The 19,624-nt window shown below is 48.6% G+C and overlaps 1 long non-coding RNA gene, 2 other non-coding genes and 2 pseudogenes across 3 annotated transcripts; all 5 read left to right on the top strand.

Moving 5' to 3' along the window:
• Positions 1-949: 949 nt before the first annotated feature.
• LOC118608790 lies at positions 950-1,068 on the top strand. Its single transcript, XR_004953181.1, has one exon. It is a non-coding gene; the product is annotated as a 5S ribosomal RNA (ribosomal RNA).
• Positions 1,069-1,764: 696 nt separating this feature from the next.
• Positions 1,765-1,883, top strand: LOC118608894. The gene has a single exon (XR_004953219.1). It is a non-coding gene; the product is annotated as a 5S ribosomal RNA (ribosomal RNA).
• Positions 1,884-2,112: 229 nt separating this feature from the next.
• LOC118608377 lies at positions 2,113-3,996 on the top strand. Its single transcript, XR_004952998.1, has 2 exons — positions 2,113-2,192; positions 3,441-3,996. It is a non-coding gene; the product is annotated as an uncharacterized LOC118608377 (long non-coding RNA).
• LOC118608735 lies at positions 2,598-2,716 on the top strand (annotated as a pseudogene).
• Positions 3,997-18,265: 14,269 nt separating the features above from the next.
• On the top strand, positions 18,266-18,384 carry LOC118609082 (annotated as a pseudogene).
• Positions 18,385-19,624: the final 1,240 nt, after the last annotated feature.

Raw genomic sequence — 19,624 nt, forward strand, 5'->3', positions numbered from 1 at the left:
TATGCTGCCATCCTGTGGAATTTTTTGGAATAACAGCCCAGTGTATGCCACCGTGATAATATATTTTCTGCTCTCATCTACTTTGCATCTTGGAATAACTTCAGAATGGAAGTAAAAAAATTCTCTCTGATTCCATCGAGTGGGCTTTTTAGGAAGAACACCCGAGTGTAGGTCACCATGAACATTCATTCTCTGCTGCAATGTGGTCTGCATTTTGGGAGTAACACCACAGTGCACATCATGAAAACTTATTTCTGCTTCAGTCTTGTGTGAATATAAAAAATAACACTAAAGGGCATGTTTAGAATTTTTTATCTTCTCCCATTTTGTGTGAATATTGGGAATAACACATGACCGCATTTCATGAAAAATTATTCCCTGCTGCCATATCGTGTGCATTTTGAAGATAACACCCTGGCGTATGTCATTAGAAAAATTTATTTTCTGCCGCCATCTGGTGGGAATTTTAGGAATAACATCGGATTGTCGGGCATCATGAAAATTCATTTTCGGCCACCATGTAGTGTGCGTCTTGGGAATAATATTTGAGTACAATTAAGAAAAAAGCCTTTTCTGCTGCGATCTGGTGGACATTTTGGGTATAGCATTCAAGCGCGTATCTTCAGAAAAAGTTATTCTGCGCTGTCATCCTGGGCATCACTGAAGTAACACACGAATGTATGTTATCATGAAAATTTATTATTTGTTGCCATCCAGTGTGTATCCTGGGAATAACTGATGAGTGTATGTCATCGTGAGAAGTTATTTCTTTGCTGGCCAGTCCCGGGATGAGAGAGCGCTCACCCAGACCTCCCGCAGGGCTGCAAACCGGCCAATGCCTCACCGACGGAATCCTTGCCCCCCCGCAGGAGGTGCGCTGCAGGTGCAGGCGTCTCCGGCGTCCAGGAGGCCGCTCAAGCTCTTGGGGCGGCAGGCGAGAGGTTCTCGCGTCTACGGCCACACCACCCTGAACGCGCCCGATCTTGTCTGATCTCGGAAGCTAAGCAGGGTCGGGCCTGGTCAGTACTTGGATGGGAGACCGCCTGGGAGTACTGGGTGCTGTAGGCTTTTGCCGCCCCCTCCTTTTGCCGCCCTCCAGCCAGGGTGCCTCCGGACGCCCCCAAGCCCTGCTTGCTCGCTGTTTCGGGGGCCCCCCGGGCAGCCGCCCGAGCCCAAGGGCTACCAGCACGGCCGCGCGCCCGGCGCCCTCGCCTGCCCTCGCCTGCAGCCAGCCGTGGGCTGTTTCCTCTGAAAGCTCCGGGTCCTGCCCTCCTGGGCTCCGCGGGGCCGCGCCTCAAGCGCGGGGGGCCCTGGGCGGAGCGGGAGGCCTCGGGCGGAGCGTTGCCTGGTAGTGTCGCCGGTGGCTCCGTGCGGTTTTGGGCAGGTCGGGCGGGGAGCGCAGGGGAGGGTGGGTCTGGCTCAGGGCCGGGGCCGGGACTTGGCAGGGCCGCACCTGCTTAGGTGCCCAGGCGGCCGCGAGGATGGGGGGCCACGCCCGGGCCGGGCTTCTGCCAAGCGGCGGGGACCGGGGAGGCGGGGGGCCCGGCGCTCCGGCAGCCGCGGGCTGCGAGGCGCAGACCCAGAGCTCCGCCCCGCCGGGCACAGCTTGGGCCCCGGTGCCTCAGCGCGGCTGCCGCTCGCTGGCCGCCGTTTCGCCGGCGGAACCCCTGAAAATCCCCCGGGAGGTACACTGCAGCCGCGGGCGTCTCCGGCGCCCGGGAGGCCAGGTTCAGGTTCTTGGGGCGGCAGGCGACAGGTTCTCGCGTCTACGGCCACACCACCCTGAACGCGCCCGATCTCGTCTGATCTCGGAAGCTAAGCAGGGTCGGGCCTGGTCAGTACTTGGATGGGAGACCGCCTGGGAATACCGGGTGTTGTAGGCTTTTTGCCCCGCCCTCCCCCCAGGGTGCCCCCAGACGCCCCCGGCCCTGCTCTCTTGCTGTGTCGGGGGTCCCGGGCAGGCGCCCAAGCCCAAGGGCTGCACGACCGTCCATGCGCCCCGCGCCGCCGCCGCCTGCACCTGCTCGCCCGCAGCCGGCGCTGCGCTGTTTCCTCTCTCCGCCCCGGGCCCCGCCCTTCCCGGGCTCCGCGGGGCCGCGCCCCAAGGGCGGAGGGCGCTGGGCGGAGGGCGAGGTCTCCGGCCAAAGCGTTGCCTGGTGGAGTCGCCGGTGTCTTCGCGTGGTTTTGGGCAGGTCGGGCTCGGCCACGGCGGGGAGCGCAGGGAAGGGGTGGGTCTGGGTCTTGGCTGGGACGCGACTTGTCAGGGCCGCACCTGCTTAGGTGCCCAGGTGGCCAAGAGATTGGTGGTCCACGCCCGGGCCGGGGTCCTGCCGAGCAGCCAAGACGGGAAGCGGGCCGTCCGGGGCCTGGCAGTCCCGGGGTGCAGGAGCCGCCACCCAGCCCTCCCGCACTGCCGGGAACCGGCCAAGGCCCGCGGTGCCATAGCTCGGCTGGCGCTGGCTGGCCGTCGCCTCGCGGGCGGAACCGCCCCCCCCACCCGCAACCTCCCCCCACCGGCCCCCAGTAGTTGCGCCGCAGGCGCGGGCCTCTCGGGAGCCCAGGCTCAGCTCTTGGGGTGCCAGGCTACGCGTTTTGTCCACTACGGCCACACCACCCTGAAAGCGTCCGATCTCGTCTGACCTCGGAAGCTAAGCAGGGTCAGGCCCGGTCAGTACTTGGATGGGAGACCGCCTGGGAAGGCCGGGTGCTGTAGGCTTTTGCCGCCCCCTCCTTTTGCCGCCCTCCTGCCAGGGTGCCCCTGGACACCCCGGGCCCTGCTCGCTTGCTGTCTCTGGGGTCCCCGGCACCTGCCCGAGCCCAAGTGCGCCCTCCTCATTCTCAGCTGCCCAACCTGTGAGACAGCGACGAACACTCCCACTTCATGAGGCGAGGGGAGGGAGGTGCTGCTTTCAGAAGGGAAGGTTTACGGGACCACAGGGGCCTGAAGTGCACCTGGGCGGTCACCAGCTCCCTTGACCCCAGGGCCAGGCAGCACTCCTTGGTTCCGGCTCAGCTCGGCTCCCGGTGTTTCTATTGCTCTCCTTGGCTCCTGGCCCTGCCACCGAGTCCTTCCTCTTCCAGAAGACATGGCTCCTGTCTGCAGCCAAGGAGCGTTCCCAGCCCACAGAAGGCTGAAGGCCCAGAGGCGTGGTTTTTTTTTTTTTTTTTTTTGAACTGTCTCTATTTCTTTTAATCCAAGTCGACACTGCATTTGAGGCCCTTCAGTCCCTTAGACGCCCCTTCCACTTTGTCTGTCAGGGGGAGTCTCCAAGTCACTGCCCGGAATCCTTCAGGCATCTTAACCAGGGGTTTTACAGTGTCTCCTTGATTCACATTGTATCTCGAGACTATTTCTTACATTAAACACTATCCTGAGTCCTCTACATTTCCTCGAAATTCTGTTGTAAACTGTAACTTCCTTCTTTAATTCATTTCTGCAGGGGGCAAAGTAACGCTGCACGAAGATGTCCACGTGATCACCCTGGACACCAGTGAGCATTCCACCCTGCACCGCGGAAGGGACTCACCAGTGTGATGAGGGCCCGGTTTCTCCAGGTGGGCCAGACCCACCCACGCGGGTCCTCCGAAGCTGAGAACCTCCCTGGCTGTGGCTAGAGACAGTCAAAGAGCGAGAAGGACTCACGTGACCTCTGCCGTCTTTGAAGACTGAGGGAGGGAAGCGAGGGGTGAGGGTGGCTTCTGGAGGAGGGGACACCTCTCAGCTCACAGCATCGAGGAAGTGGGGGGCAGTCCTACAACCGCGAGGAGCTTGATTTTACAAACACCCGGAATGAGCAGGGACATAGTTCTGCCCCTGGGGCTGGTGGGTGGGGACGCGGCCCTGCCGGCGCCCTGGCTCTGCGCCGTGAGCTGTGTGAGACCTCGGACCTACAGAACGGCTGGAATAAAACGAAATGGAGATCGGGCCTGACAATCCCCCAAGCAGACAAAGCCACAAGCCACATAAAGCAAAATAAATCCAGCTTATTTCATGAACATAAGCAAAGCTTAATTATTTCTTGTGAATGCTCCTGAAAATCATAAAGGATATTTCAGTCATCTTCCTCAATGGTGTAAAGTAATCATCTTTAACCGACCCCCATTCCAATAACTCATCACTGTACAGGCAACACAGCAGCCCCGTAAGCTGGGCCGTGGCTTCGTGCTCTCTGGGCAGACACTGGGCCTGAATCCTCCCAGGCGGTGAGTTCTTCCTCTGTGCCCAATTGACCCTTACTGACCACTATGTTACTGATTCAGTTTCAATTTTTACTGTCTCTGGATTTTTGGCAGAAATATAAAAATAATAACTTTGTGTTTTTTAAGCTGCTAGGGTTTGTGACCATTTTTTCTCTCTCTCCTGTGGCGCCCTACCAAGCAGTTGGAAGAAGGTAATTGTTACTTTCCAGTTCTACTTGGGAATCAGTTTAGTGACGTCAGCAAGTTCATTAGGTGACCTTTCTACCTTCCAGGTTACCGCAGGCAAAAGTCTCTAGTCTCCGGGAGCAACTTCCTCCTCCCTTTTCCCGCTCACGCTGTCTGCTCTCTGCCGCTTCCCCCATTCACCTGCTGCCTGGCCCTGAAGACAATGCCATGCATTTGGGATTTCGTTAGAGCAATGCTAATTTCTGTTACATTTTTCTATCGCTTTGCACTTTTAGTAGCACTTTCTGTTGAAATTGTCTATTGTTTTGTGCTTCCATTGCTACTTTTTCTTCCGTTTGCCTATCTTTTTGCAGCAATCCACCGCACTAAAACTTAGGGGATTAGAATAACAATGTATTATTTTTCAGAGAGGTGCACTCAGCTGGCAGATCAGCTAGCTGGGTTGTCTGACCCTCTCTCCAGATGCGCTTCCGTCTCAGGCTTCCTCACTGCATGGAGTCTCGGTTGGTGCACCCATAGGGCAAAAGCGGACGCTGTCAGGCCTCGTGAATCCAAGATTTTTAAACATGTGTGAGGTCACTTCTACCACACGCTATTGGTCAGAGCAAGCACGAGGCCAGCCCACACGCAAGCCGGCAGAGGGATAAACTCAGTCCTCGATGGAAGGGGTGGCAATGTCCCATGAGGAGGGGCACGGCGCAGGGAGGCATGAATCAGGAGATCACTGTATAATGATCGATCGCAGCTACAAACAGTATTTCATGTAGGACAGCACAGAAGAAGCCACGACTGATAGTGAGGGTCCAGAGCTGAGGGCAGAGAAGCAGGGAGTGGTCCCCCTACTAAGTCAGCAGAAAGGCCTCTCGGGAGCTGTAATGACCCATCCATGGAAGCAGGAGGACAGTGGGAACCGCTGGAGCAGGAGCTGCGGGCTGAGGAGGGGCCGCGGCTTTCCTCAGCCCCTTTCTGAAAACCAGAATCTCTGGCTCTATGAGAATCGCCGGGTGTCTGCATAAAAGGAACACTGGAGACCCATATTCTAGTGCACATCGAATGAGGTCACAAGCTAGTGGACCGTCCCGACGTGCACGCGGACTGTGTAACAACGGCAGGGCAGGCAGAAAGGCCCGTGAGCGGAGTCCACTATCACTTCTGCTTCGATGAGAACACACGTTCCCAGTGGGCCAAGCGAGCAAAGCGAGAAGTAGCTGGGCTTGTGCCATCACGTTAATGCCAACACGAGAAGCTAATTTCTGAGTGAGAAAATCCAGCAGCGCTCGCCCACAGAGCACACCGCGGGACGCGAGAGCGGAGGGGGGCTGGGGCGGGCCGAGCAGGGGACGCGAGAGCGGAGGGGGGCTGGGGCGGGCCGAGCAGGGGACGCGAGAGCGGAGGGGGGCTGGGGCGGGCCGAGCAGGGGACGCGAGAGCGGAGGGGGGCTGGGGCGGGCCGAGCAGGGGACGCGAGAGCGGAGGGGGGCTGGGGCAGGCCGAGCAGGGCGCCGGATTCGGAGGCCCCTGAAGAACTCGCCCGTGTGCCTTGTCTAGGAATCCAGTGTTCAAGTACCTGTCAATGGCCCTTCAGTGTCGGTCCAAGAATCAGCGTCAAACAGCACAACGACGATGTCGGCCCGTGAGGCCCTCGGACTCCCGGAGAAGCTAGAGCCTGGAAGGCGGAGGAGGAAGCTGCAGCCCACGGGGAAACTGCACTCCCCACCAGGTGGGAACGGGAACAGACCCTGTAAGGAACAGAGCCGACAGCCAGCAGAAAAGAGGAAGTCAGGAAGCGAGGGTTTCCTTAGTTCCCAGCTCTCATGGGCTCCGAGTGGCCCCCCAGCACACCGCCCCTCCCCTCCCCTCTGCTCTGTGGTTGAGCAGGGTCTGGAAACCTGGGGCGAGCGGCTGCTGCTGTAGTGCTGGCGGCTTGGGCTTGGTCTCGCTGGTAATGCACAATGTGTTATTGGGGGTAGAAAGTTTCAGTTATGTGAGATGAATAAATTCTGGGTCTACTTTACATCGTGGCTCATAAAGCTAACAATACTGCGTTGTACACTTGACATCTGCTAAGGGGATGAATTTTATGGTTCTCACCACACACACAAATAATGATGATAATAATAATGATAAATAAAGAGGCTACGAGGAAACTTTTGTAGGTGGACGGATATATGGGTGGGGATGGTTTACAGGTGAGCTCTCCAAACTCATCAAGTTGCATACATTAATGAGGTATAGCTTTTTGTAGGTCAACCGTACTTTCATAAAAGTGGTTTAAAAAAATAAAATAAAATAAAATAAAATAGGAGAGAATGTAGTCATCCAAAGCACTAAACACATTGTCTGACATAGTAAATATACAATTAATGGTTTGACCTCAGCTCAGGCCTGGGAGCTGGCCCCACGGACACCTGGCAGATGGTGCCATGGCCACCGCTCCAGCCCCCAGGCCAGTACTGCTTCTGCTGACCACCAGCCCAGACAGAGACCGGCTCCAGCTGGTGCTCGCTTCCGGTAGTTGGAGGAGGCGGGCTGCTCCAGACACACGATAGTTTCTTCTAGCTACTTGCTATCCCCCCATATTTCATCCTGGCCCCTCAGTTTTGGCTCCTGTAAGAACCTGGGTTTGCAGCGCGGACGTTTTGTAGTGTGAGGTCTGTGTCGCCTTCGTTCCCCACCCTTGAGTCTGGAGGTAAAGGCGGGAAAACCGAGCTCGCCACGAAAGCACCAGTGACGTCAGGTGTGCTCTGCCCTTCGCTCCCCAGACTTCAGAGAAACGGCAGACCGCTCGCCTCGTTTAGCACACAGCATTCTTCAAGGACACATCTTTGTGCACAAAATTAAATCTAACTGAAAGAAATCTCATTACTGAAATTTTGCTTTGCAGAATACACCTCGGTATAAAAGACCCCAAGAAAATGTGTTTCTTAAAGGAACAAAAATGGGATGAGAATGTAAATGCAAAATATGTTGTATGGGTAGAGTCTGCTTTTTCTGTTACTCAGGGAAAATGAGCAGACTGTACGAGTCGGATTCCAGTTTTACCTCATTGCTGCTACCAGGGGTGTGTTGGGAGGACCCAGAGGACTGGCCAGCGAGGAGAAGCTTACAGCCTTGGGACCCACAATGGGAGCACGGTGGGTGTCCCTGGTGCTCTGGCTCCTGCAAGGCCTGAGGTGATCGAGAACGGAGGAGGGGGAGGTTGAGACCTCAGAGGAAGGGAACATGGGCTAGAGCAGGCCGGTGCTCTGGCTTAAACAAGAACAGACTGAAAAGGCCAGAGGACGGCAGGGAGTAGAAGTGGGGAAGTCGTCGTTATAAGAAGCTGGTGCCGGTTGTACTCGAGTGATGGGCTGGGCCACTTTCTTCCTCCCCAGCTGTCCCTATCCCCAGCTGCCTGTCCAAGTCCCACAACAAAAACCAGCTTGATTGAGTATATGGCAAGCTGGACCACTAAGTTATGTGCAGAGTTTCTTCAAATAGAATGACCAAGATTCAACTCAAATCTCCAAAGACTATTTGGATTACTGTGTCCAAGATTCTGTGTGAATGTGGTGTCCTGGACTCAGAATTGTGTCAGAATCTATCTTCAGTTTAAATACTTGTAAAAAACATATAATAATTATTTCTTCATCTGACAAACAGAAGCAGTAGGTGAGAAGCGATATATAAAGGACAGGAGTTATTTCAAAGTGAACTAAGTACCAAGGGTCTGGACTCTTATTTGAATGGTGGTCAGAGCCCTTACGGCAGGGAAACGCTCTTCTATGCTGCCATCTCGTGTGCATTTTTGGAATGACACCAGAGTTTAGGTATATGAAACGTTATTCATTATCCTCTGCTGCCATCTGGTGTGCATTTTGGAAATAGCACCAGAGGTTAAGTCGTGAAACATTTTTCGTTATCCTCTGTTCATTTTGGGAATAACACTTGTATATAGGTCTTCAAGTGTAGGTCATTATGAATAGTCATTCTCTGCTGCCATCTGGTGGGAAATTTGGGAATAACATGACAGGGCTGCTCATAAAGTTATTTCTGCTGCTTTTTCATGTTTCTTTTGAAAATTACGCCCAGGGCACGTTATTATGAAGAGTTTTCCTCTGCTGCCATCTCGTGGGTATTTTGAAAATAACACCCAAGTGTATGATATCATTAAAATTTATTTCCTGCTACCATCTGGTGGGCTTTACATTAAATATTATTTTATAAAAACACAGCAGCTCCTTACATAGATGATGAAAATTTTCCAATCTGGTTTCATCAGAAATCATATTCATAAACCCAAAGTGGTTTTTGCAATAAATTCATGTCCCACATCCAATGTCCCACATCTCTCCGGTATGCACGCGGCAGTGGCGGTGGCAGTGGTGATGGCGATGCGGTGGCTGCTTCTCAGGACGGGCCGCTGCGATCGTGTGGTCCTCCTGACATTCGCGGCGCGGGCTCTACTCTCCCGCGGTGGTTCCCCGTGACGCCTCTTCAGGCGCTGCCTGTGGTTCTCCACTAATGATTTTTCAATTAGGTGTTGCCAAGTCAAGGGACTCTGTAATTAAGCATAAGAGAAATAAAATGTCATGAAAAGTAAATTCACATTTCTCCCAGTTGCTCATATTTTTAAATGCAGCAATCTTAATTAGAAGAGAATGATTTGGCAGAGGAACAACTATAGATATTCTGAAAATGTGACAGACTGGTTGCCCGTGTGCCGGAGTATTCCTCCCAGGCACGCGGCCCACGCAACATGGGTCTAATCCGTGCCTTCTCACCATCAGCTATCGGCCGCTTGGCCTCGAAAAGGTGCAAGGTATGGGTGTTGGAGGGTGGGGCCAGTGTGAGGTTGAGGGTGGTGTTGAGAGATGGTGAGCAGGAGCCGAGGGGTTGGTCCTGGGGCAATTCACCAATCAGCGTAGAGTTGGGTTGGCCTTACTCCAGACCCGGTCCTCTGGGTGCTCGGGGCGTAGTCTCCATCCCGTGTGGACCACCATGTGACCCCTGCGTGAGCATGCGTGGACACCCCACCCCATATCACACTCATGTGATCTAGCGTGAGCCCACATTGTGTATGCTCTGCCTTTTCCGGAAGCCGGAGGAAGCTTCTTGAGGCCTCCATGGCGCCATTGTGTGAGGCGGTCCTGGTATCTCAGCAGCCCCTGGGAGCTGCACCACGGACCCGGTGAAAAGAGAAAGTGAGAAGTGTCCCAAATCCAAATGCCCCAAATCTGGACAGGAGTGCCACGTGTGGGGAGAGGGGCTGTCTGTCTTCAGAGGACACAGCAGAGGACATGGTTTGGTGAGGAAATTTCTTTTTTTTTTTTTTTAATTTTAATTCTGTGGCGTAGAATGGTGAGGGTGAGGAGTACTGAACGTGCGTGTATCTGGTTTTTGCTTCATGTTACACAGGAACTAAAGCTATTTGGTCTATTAGTCGACGTGTAACAGAGGGAGTTACTTCTACCTTGATTCCAGCCTGCATCTAGGCTGACAGCTAACTGGATGGGTTTGAAGATTTTGTCGTCTTCCTTAGGTCCCAGGTTCTGCCTTTTTCCATGCACTTAAATGGATTTCAGAAAACCACAAAACTTCCATCTTGTTATGGTGGCAGGAAAATTAATGGCTGGATTACCGGTTGCTCCTGGAAACTTCTGTAGCTGAGAGATCATGGTCTTCCACTGGCAGAAATAAACATTGCTTTTGTTGACCATCAGCCTTCTTGATCTATTTCTGTGGGCTTTGGTAGAATTTAGAAGTGCTACGAGTCCTTTTCCTCTCATCTATACTTAGACTGTCATGAACAAATATTGGTGAAGCTATAACCTGTGTCACGGGAAAGGTTCTCGTCTTATTCTGTGAGAAAGAATTCCTGGGTAAGATGAACAGCTGGAGGTCCTGTGGGTCCCGTGACCAGATTCTTGCTTAATTCCACAAGAAAGAATCCAAAGGCCAGATGAACAGCAAGCAGGAAAGCACAAGTTTTATTAATGTTAAAGTAGTCACTTGAAGAGGTGGAGGGCAGGCTGAACTTGAGTGAGGAAGAGGGAGGACGGGAAGGAAAGAGAGGGGTGGGGAAGGAAAGTCTCGCTTTGGCCGAAGATGGCATCTAGGCTAGAAAAGACCCGTTTTGGCTTATCACCTCTGCTGGGGCTAAATCGGGCAGTCTGAAGAAAGGAAAAATTCCCAGAGCCATATCCCGGAGGGAGAGGCAATGTCCCTGCACTACCTGTTCAGCCCCTCGCTTGGACTTAGCAACTCCTCTTTTCGTTTATTGAAACTTCTCTTCTAGAGATGGTCATTTTTTCTCAGTGTCTTTTTGTCATTTGCCATAAAAGTAAACACCATAAAAATAGAAAGCCTTTGTCTTCTTTAGTTAAGTTGTAAAAAGGCTTATTGCTTTGAGTCTCTATTAAAATCCTACCGTTAATGGTCAGACTGTGGATTCTCTGAATTGGGAAAACTCTCAATCAGAAAATGTTTTATAGAACTCTCACGACAAGAAGCCTTTCACTGGTCAGACATCAGGGTGTCTTCTACAATCATAAGTAATTCTGTTTATGTTTCGATCTCTATTTGTGAAACTTTTGTGTTTGTCTATATAACGTGTGGTAGGATATTTTTGTCTCCGACTGCTGTTACTAGTTTGTAATATTTGACTGGATTAAAGGAATTGAATGCTGATATAAATTAAGAAATGCGTTTCAGGATCATATGATCAGAGACAATAGTTTTAGTTGTCATTCCTGTCACGAGTGATGATGTTTCACATCTTTTCATGTGCCTGTTGGTCAAATCATGTGTCTTTTCTGGAGAAGGATGAAATCAAGTTCTTCGTCCATTTTTAAATCTGCCTGTTTGTTTTCTGTTGATGAGTTTTAAAAGTTCTTTGTTCTGGATAACAGACTTATGAGAGATATAATGTGCAACTATTTCCTTCCATTCTGTAGCCTGTCTTTTCACATTCTGGGTAGCTTCTTTGGTGCACATTAGGTTTTCATTTTGAGGAAATTAAATTTATTTATTTTTTCTTTACTTGTTTCTGTTTGGTGTCTTTTCTAAGAAATCATGGGTAAATTTGAGGTCATGAAAATTTATCTCTGTTTTCTTTGAGAGTTTATCATTTTACCTCCTCTATTTAAGCAGTAGATTTATTTTGAATTAAATTTGCATGTAATATGAGGTTAGCATCCCATTTCATTTTTCCTCATGTGGGTGGCCACTCCCCTGGCTCCATTTTTGAAAAGACCCCTTTTTAGCCATTTTAATGTTGTCTGCCCTTATCAAAAATCAATTGACTGTAGATGGGTGTGTTTATTTTGGGGCTTTCCATTCAGTTTAATTGATCTATCTGTATCTATTTATGCCAGTATCACTATGTTTTAATCACTGTGGCTTTAGATTAAGAAATAAATTGGGAAATATGAGCCTCTAAATTTGATTTTCTTTTTGAGAACCGTTGCAGCTCTTCGCAGTCACTTAAATTTTATATAAGTGGATCAGCTTGTACATTTTCCCCAAAAAACTCTGTGAATTTTCATAGGAATCATATATCGAATCTGTGCACCACCTATGGATTTCTGTGATCTAAACAGTGTTAATTCTCCCATCGCCGGTGAATAGCTTCAATGTTCGGGGTACAAATCCTGCATATATACATATATGCATATATATACACACATATATATGGTGGATTTTAGAAAAAAGAAGGCCCTGTTGCCTAAAGATCTTGCAGGAAATACAGGCCTCTCACTGTCTAACCCTTGTATCTGAGCTCATCATTATGGCATTTTTATTTGCATTTCAAATGGAAAACTGAGCCTCAGAGAGGTGATCACACAGGTCATAAGTGACAGAATCAGAATTCAGACCCACAGCTGTCTGCAGTCTGCCGAAAGTGACCTCTTTTTACCAGCTCGAGGCTGCCACTTTACCTTTTCCTCGACAAGGATGGTTGCATGTGGGACGATGCAGGGGTGGGCCAAAGCATGCCCAGGCAGGCCCTCTGTGGCTGGCCTTGAATCCGCCGTGAGGCTACAGAGAGCAATGGCACGTACTTTGGACCCCAAGCAGCCCAATGTGTCGGCGAGAGCTTCTCAAAGTTCTGTAGCCACCCACCGCAGATGACTGAACAATTCGTATATATCTCGCAGGCCATGGGAAGCCTGCACATTTGCTGGAAATGAGACATTTTTCAGAGATCTCCAATTGCTGCTTGAAATTGATGTGAATGGAGTCTGTTTTGCCCGATCTACCACACATATATGCACATATATATATGGTGAATTTTAGAAAAAAATAACCCTGTTGCCTATAATCTGGTGGGGGATATTTTGAAGAAGACCACAGCACATGTTATAAAGATTAATTTCCACTGCTCTCTTGTGTGAGTTTTGAAAATAATACCTAAGGGCATCTCATTACGTAAGGTTGGTGTTTGTGGTCATTTCATGTGCCTCTTGGAAGAAACATAATAGCATGTCATGAAAACTTATTTGCTGCCATTTCGTGTCATTTAAAAAATATGTAGCTATTGTATGTCATCAAAAAATTTATTGTCTGCTGCCTTCCTGTGGTCATTTGGCAAATAACGCCCAAGTGTTTACTACCGTGAAAATATCTTCTGTTTTCATCTACTGTGCATCTTGAAATAACATTAGTGAAAGAACTAAAAAAATCTTTTTTTTGCTGCCATATGGGGTGCGTAGGTTTTCATGAAAATTCTCTGCTACGATCTGGCGGGTATATTACGAATTAGACCACAGTACATGTCATAAAGAATAACTTTCACTGGTATCTCTTGTGCATTTTGGAAGTGATATCTAACGGGAAGCATGTTCTTATGAAAAATTGTTGTCTGTGTCCTTTTAGTGTGCACTTTGGGAAAAACACAGGCATGTGCGTCATGAAAGGTTATTCTTTGCTTCCATCCCGTGGGCATTTTCTAAATAACAAGCAAGTGTATGCCATTAAAAAAATTTATTTTCTGCCTCCGTCATGTGGATATTTTGGAGATATCACCCGAGAGTATGCCATCATGAAAATATATTTTCTGCTCTCATCTACTGTGCATCTGGAATAACATTAGAGGGTAAGTGATTAAATGTCATTTTCTGCTGCTATGTAGTGAACATTTAGCAAATAACACCACAGTACATGTCATGAAAAGTTATTTCTGCTGCTACGTCATGCGTATTTTAAAACTAACACCCAAGGGCATGATGGCACAAAATTTTTCTTCTGCTCTCATTTCTGGTGAATCTTGGGATGAACACAGGAGAGCAACTCATGAACATTATTCTCTGCTGCCATGTCATGGGCATTTTGAAAATTACTTCCAGGTGTATACATCAACAAATATTTTCCATTGGCATCTGGCGGAAACTTTAGGAATAAAACCTTACTATAGGGCATCATGAAAATTCATCCTCTTCCCCCAAATTTTGTGCATCTTGTAAATGACACAGGAGCGTAAGTAAAAGTAAATTATTCTCTGCTGCCATCTGGTGGGTATCTTTGGAATAACACCCGAGTGTTGTTATCATGAAAAATCGTTCTGTACTGCCATCTGGTGGGCATTGTGGGAACGACACCCCAGTGCCTGTCAAGAAAAAATTTAACTGCTATGTCATGTATATTTAAAAAATAACACCCCAGTATATGTCGTTATAAGTTATAAGTTTTCTCTGCTGCTTTTTTGAGTGAATCTTCGGAGTAAAATCGGAGTACAAGTTATTAAAAATTGTTATCTGCTGCCATCTCTTTGACATTCTGATGATAACACGAGGGTGAATGCCATCATAAAATTTTTCCGCTGCCGTCTTGTGGGCATTTGGGGAATAACATCCAAGTGCAGCTGGTCATGAATATTCATTTCTGCCGCCATTTTGTGTTAATTTGGGGAATAACACCATATTACATGTCTAAAATAATTTCTGCTGTCATCTCATGCAGAAATAATAAACATGAAATGAAGGCAGAGGTAAAAATTTCATAATGTCATGCCCAACAGGCACTCTTCTATCATGCACAAAATGCCCATCAGATGATTGGAGAGACCAAATATTCATGATGTCAAACACTCGGTGTTATTCCTAAATGCCTACCTGATGACAGCAGATAATAACATTTACTTACACGCTGGTGTATTCCAAGATGCAAAGTAGATGAGAGAAGAAAATATATTTTCATGGCATATACTTGAGTCCTATTCCCAAAATGCCCACAGGATGGCAGCAGAAAAAATTTTTAATGACACATGCTTGCTTGTTATTTTCAAAATACCCACAAGATGGCAGCAGAGAATAATTTGTCATTAAATGAACTCCTGTGTTTTTCCCAAAATGCATATGAAAAATCGTTTATAATTACTTTTTATAATGATATGCTCTTAGGTATTATTTTCAAAATGCGCACTATATAACAGCTGAAATAATTCTTTATGACATGTGCTGTGCTTTTTTACCAAAACCATCATGAGGTTATTTTCTAAATTGCCCACCAGATAGCAGCAGAGAATGAAAATTCATGATGGCAAACACTGGGGTGTTATTACGAAAATATACACCAGATGGCAGCACAAAATAACTTTATTACTTACATTCTGGTGCTATTCCAAAGACAGGCGCAGAAAATGAATCTTCATGATGACCTATACCCAGGTGTTATTTCTAAAATGGCCACCAGAGTGAAGCAGGAAAATTATGATGATATTCACTTGCCTGCTAGTTTCAAAATGCCTGTGAGATGGCAGCAGAGGATAATTTTCATGACAGGCACTCCTGTATTTATCTCAGTATACACATGAAATGGCCACTGAAAAAAATTGGTCAATGACATGCCCTTAGGTGCTATTTTCTAACTGCACGAGATCGCAGCAGAAATAATGGTTTGTGACATGCGATGTGGTGTTGTTCCCAAAATTACCACCAGATTGCAGCAGTGAATGAATATTTATGATAACTTATTTTTGTGTGTTATTTCTAAAATGTTAACAAGATGGCATCAGAAAACAAATTTTTACAATGACATGGACCTTGGTATTATTTTTAAAATGTCCATGAGATGGCAGTGGAGAACAATTTTTTATGATTGGGTCTCCTATGTCATTTCTAAGACTCACAGAAATTTTAAAGAATATACGATATAGCAGCAATAAATTTATTTGACCTTCACTGTGATGTTATTCCAAAAATGTCCACCAGATGGGAGCAGAGAATTTTTTTTTCTTACACTCGTGTAATTTCCAGATGCACATGAGTGTGGGGCAGGAAAGGAAGTTTCATGATGACCTATATTAAGGTTTTATTCCCCAAATTATCAATAGATGACAACAGGAAATTTTCGTGATGATATACACCTGGAAGTAATTTTCAAAATGCCCACGCGATGGCAGGAGAGAACAGTTTTCATGTTGCACTCTTGTTATTCTCAAGATTTACATGAAATGGCCCTGGAAAAATTTTTTTATAATGATATACCCTGGAGTGTAATTTATTATTATTATTATTTATATCTACAGCACCTGGTCTTCCTAAGTAGTCACCCCTCCAAGTATTAACCAGACCCGACCCTGCTTAGCTTCCAAGATCCGACGAGATGTGGCATGTTCAGGATGGCATGACTGTAGGGTGGTCGTTATTTTCAAAATTTCCACAAGATGGCAGCAGAGAACACTTTTTCATGACATGCACTTTTTTTTTTTCCCTCAAGATGCACGCAAAGTGGCAGCAGACAAAACTATTTCTTGATGACTTTCTCTTAGGAGTTATTTATAAAAGGCACAGGAATAGCAACAGAAATAGCTTTTCGTGGCATGTGCTGTGGTGTTATTCCCAAAATTCCCACCATACAGCAGGAGAGATTTAGTATTCATGATGAGAAATATCTGAGTGATAATCCTTAAATCGCCATAGATTGCAGCAAAGAATAAAATTTTATTACATATATAATCTGTATTTCCCAATATGCACACCTTATCAGGATTTAAAATAAATTTTTGATGACATACATATGAGCATTACTTTATAAATGCTCACGAAAATGCAGGAGAGAACGATTTTTCATGACATGCACTCCTGTGCTCATTCCAAGGTAACACGAAATTGAAGAGATAAAAATTTCATGTCATACCCTACGCGCAATCTTTTGTCATACACAAAATGCCCACCAGATGGCAACAGAGAATAAGGTTTTACTACTTACACCATGTGATATTCCCAAGATGCTCACTATATTAAGGTATAAAATACATTTGTATTATGACATACACGTGGGTGTTATTTTCAAAACACCTACGAGATGGCAGGAAAGAGCAATTTTTTGTGTGTGACAGGAACTCCTGTGTTCATTTTAAGATTAGCACGAAAGGCCAGCAGAGATAATAATTTCATAACATCATGTCCAACATGCACTCTTCAGTCATACAATACGCACCAGATGGTCGCAGAGAATGAATATTCAGGATGTCAAACACTCGTTATTCTAAAATGTCCACCAGGTGAAGCAGAAAATAACTTTTTATTACTTGCCCTCTGGTCACAGTAAATGAGAGAAGAAAATATATTTTCATGATGGGATACATTCAGGTGTTATTCCCAAAATGCTGACAGGATGGCAGCGGAAAATCAATTTTCATGACCTACTCTTGTTACTATCAAATAGCCCTCGAGATGGCAGCAGAGAACAATTTGTCCTTATATGCACTCCTGTATTTTCCCTAAAATGCATATGAAATGGCCGCGAACAACTTTTCATTAAGACAGATGCTCAGATATTATTTTCAAAATGCACATGAATCAGCCGCTGATATAATTCCTAATGATGTGTGCTGCAGTCTTGTTCCAAATTGCACACCAGATAGCAGCAGAGAATGAATATTCATGTCGAGAAACACTTAAGTGTTATTACCAAAATATACACCAGATGACAGCAGCGAACAACTTTACTATTTCCAGTCTGGCGTTATTCCAAGATGTACAGTAGACGAGAACAGAAAATATATTTTCATGATGGCATACATTCAGATGTTATTCCCAAAATGCCCACAGGATGGCAGCACAAAGTAAATTTTTATAATGACATACACGTGCTTGTTATTTTGAAAATTCCAACAGGATGATAGCAGAGAACAATATTCCTGACATGCAATCTGGTGTCTTTCCCAAGATGCTCTCAAAATGGCAGTGGACAACTTTTCGTGACAGCCCGCCCTTGGATTGTTTTCAGAAAGCACATGAGATAGCAGCAGAAACAATAGTTTATAAAATGTGCTCTGTCCTTCTTCCAAAAGTGCCCACCAGATGGCAGCAGAGAATGAATAGTTATGAACATACACTTGGGTGTTATTTTCAAAATGCCTATGAAAAGACAGCAGAGAATCACTCTGGGACCTTTGCTTCCTGGGCTCCGCGGGGACGAGCCTCAAAGGCGGAGAGCGCCGCGCAGAGCGTGAGATCTCGGGGCGAAGCGTTGCCTGGTGGTGTGAACGGTGTCTCCACGTGGTTTTGGGCAGGTTGGGCTCGGCCGCGGCGGGGAGCGCAGGCGCGGGGTGAGTCTGGTTCAGGGCGGGGTGGGGACTTAGCAGGGCTGCACCTGCCTAGTTGCCCAGGTGGCCGAGAGATTGGTGGGGCATTCCAGGCTGGGGTTCTGCTGAACGGCCTAGACTGGGGAGGCAGGTGGTCCGGGGCCTGCGCAGGTCCGGGATGCGAGAGCGCCCACCCAGTCCTTCCGCACCGGCGCGAACCGGCCAAGACCCGGGGGCCTTAGCGCGGCCGGCAGACCCTCTCCTGCTCCCCTCAAACCGCCTAACCAACCCTGGATGTGCAAGCACGGACGTCCCTGGTGCCCGGGAGGCCAGCCTCGAGCTCTTGGGGTGGGAGGCGAAAGGTTCTCGCGTCTACGGCCCTACCACCCTGAATGCGCCAGATCTCGTCTGATCTCAGAAGTTAAGCAGAGTCGGGCTTCGTTGGTACTTGGATGGGAGATCGTCTGAGAATACCGGATGTTGTAGGCTTTTGCGGCCCCCTCCTTTTGCCCTCGGGCCAGGGTTTCCCTGGTGGCCCTGGGGCCCTGCTTGCTTGCTCGCTCGCTGTCTCTGTGGTCCGCCGAGGGCGGCCGAGCCCAAGGGCGTCTCCAATGGCCGCGGGCCCGCGCCCTCACCCGCCCTCACCTGCTCTCCTGCAGCCAGTCCCGGGCCGTTTCCTCTCACCGCTCCAGGCCCTTTCCTTCCTGGGCTCCGTAGGACCGAGCCCCGAGGACCACCGTCTCTAACACACGTTGGGAGCGAGGGGTTCTCAGGGGTTCCGCGGACGAAGGGGTTCCCAGGGGTTCCGCGGAGCGAGGGGTTCTCAGGGGTTCCGCGGAAGAAGGGGTTCCCAGGGGTTCCGCGGAGCGAGGGGTTCTCAGGGGTTCCGCGGACGAAGGGGTTCCCAGGGGTTCCGCGGAGCGAGGGGTTCCCAGGGGTTCCGCGAAACGAGGGGTTCCCAGGGGTTCCGCAGTCGAAGGGGTTCCCAGGGGTTCCGCGGAGCGAGGGGTTCCCAGGGGTTCCGCGGACGAAGGGGTTCCCAGGGGTTCCGCGGAGCGAGGGGTTCCCAGGGGTTCCGCGAAACGAGTGGTTCCCAGGGGTTCCGCAGAGCGAGGGGTTCCCAGGGGTTCCGCGTACCAAGGGGTTCCCAGGGGTTCCGCGTACCAAGGGGTTCCCAGGGGTTCCGCGGACCCGGGGTTCCGCTTCTTGGGAATAGCACCAGAGTTTAGGGGTTGAAATATTATTCCAAAGCCTCTGCTGCCATCTCGTGGCCTTTTTAGGGAATAGCACCGGAGTTTAGGGATTGAAATATTATTCGGAAGCCTCTGCTGCCATCTCGTGGGCTCTCTGGGGAATAGCCCCGGAGTTTAGGGATTGAAATATTATTCGGAAGCCTCTGCTGCCATCTCGTGGGCTCTCTGGGGAATAGCACCGGAGTTTAGGGATTGAAATATTATTCCAAAGCCTCTGCTGCCATCTCGTGGGCTTTTTGGGGAATAGCACCAGAGTTTCGGGATTGAAATATTATTCGTAAGCCTCTGCTGCCATCTCGTGGAATTTTTGAGAATAGCACCAGAGTTTAGGCATTGAGATATTCTTCCTAATCCTCTGCTGCCATGTCGTGGACTCTTCGGGAATAGCACCAGAGTTTAGGGATTGAAATAGTATTCCTAAGCCTCTGCTGCCATCCCGTGGGCTTTTCGGGGAATAGCACCGAGTTTAAGTATTG

The sequence above is a fragment of the Rousettus aegyptiacus genome, unplaced genomic scaffold, assembly GCF_014176215.1.
Source record: "Rousettus aegyptiacus isolate mRouAeg1 unplaced genomic scaffold, mRouAeg1.p scaffold_m13_p_10, whole genome shotgun sequence".
NCBI lineage: Eukaryota > Metazoa > Chordata > Mammalia > Chiroptera > Pteropodidae > Rousettus > Rousettus aegyptiacus.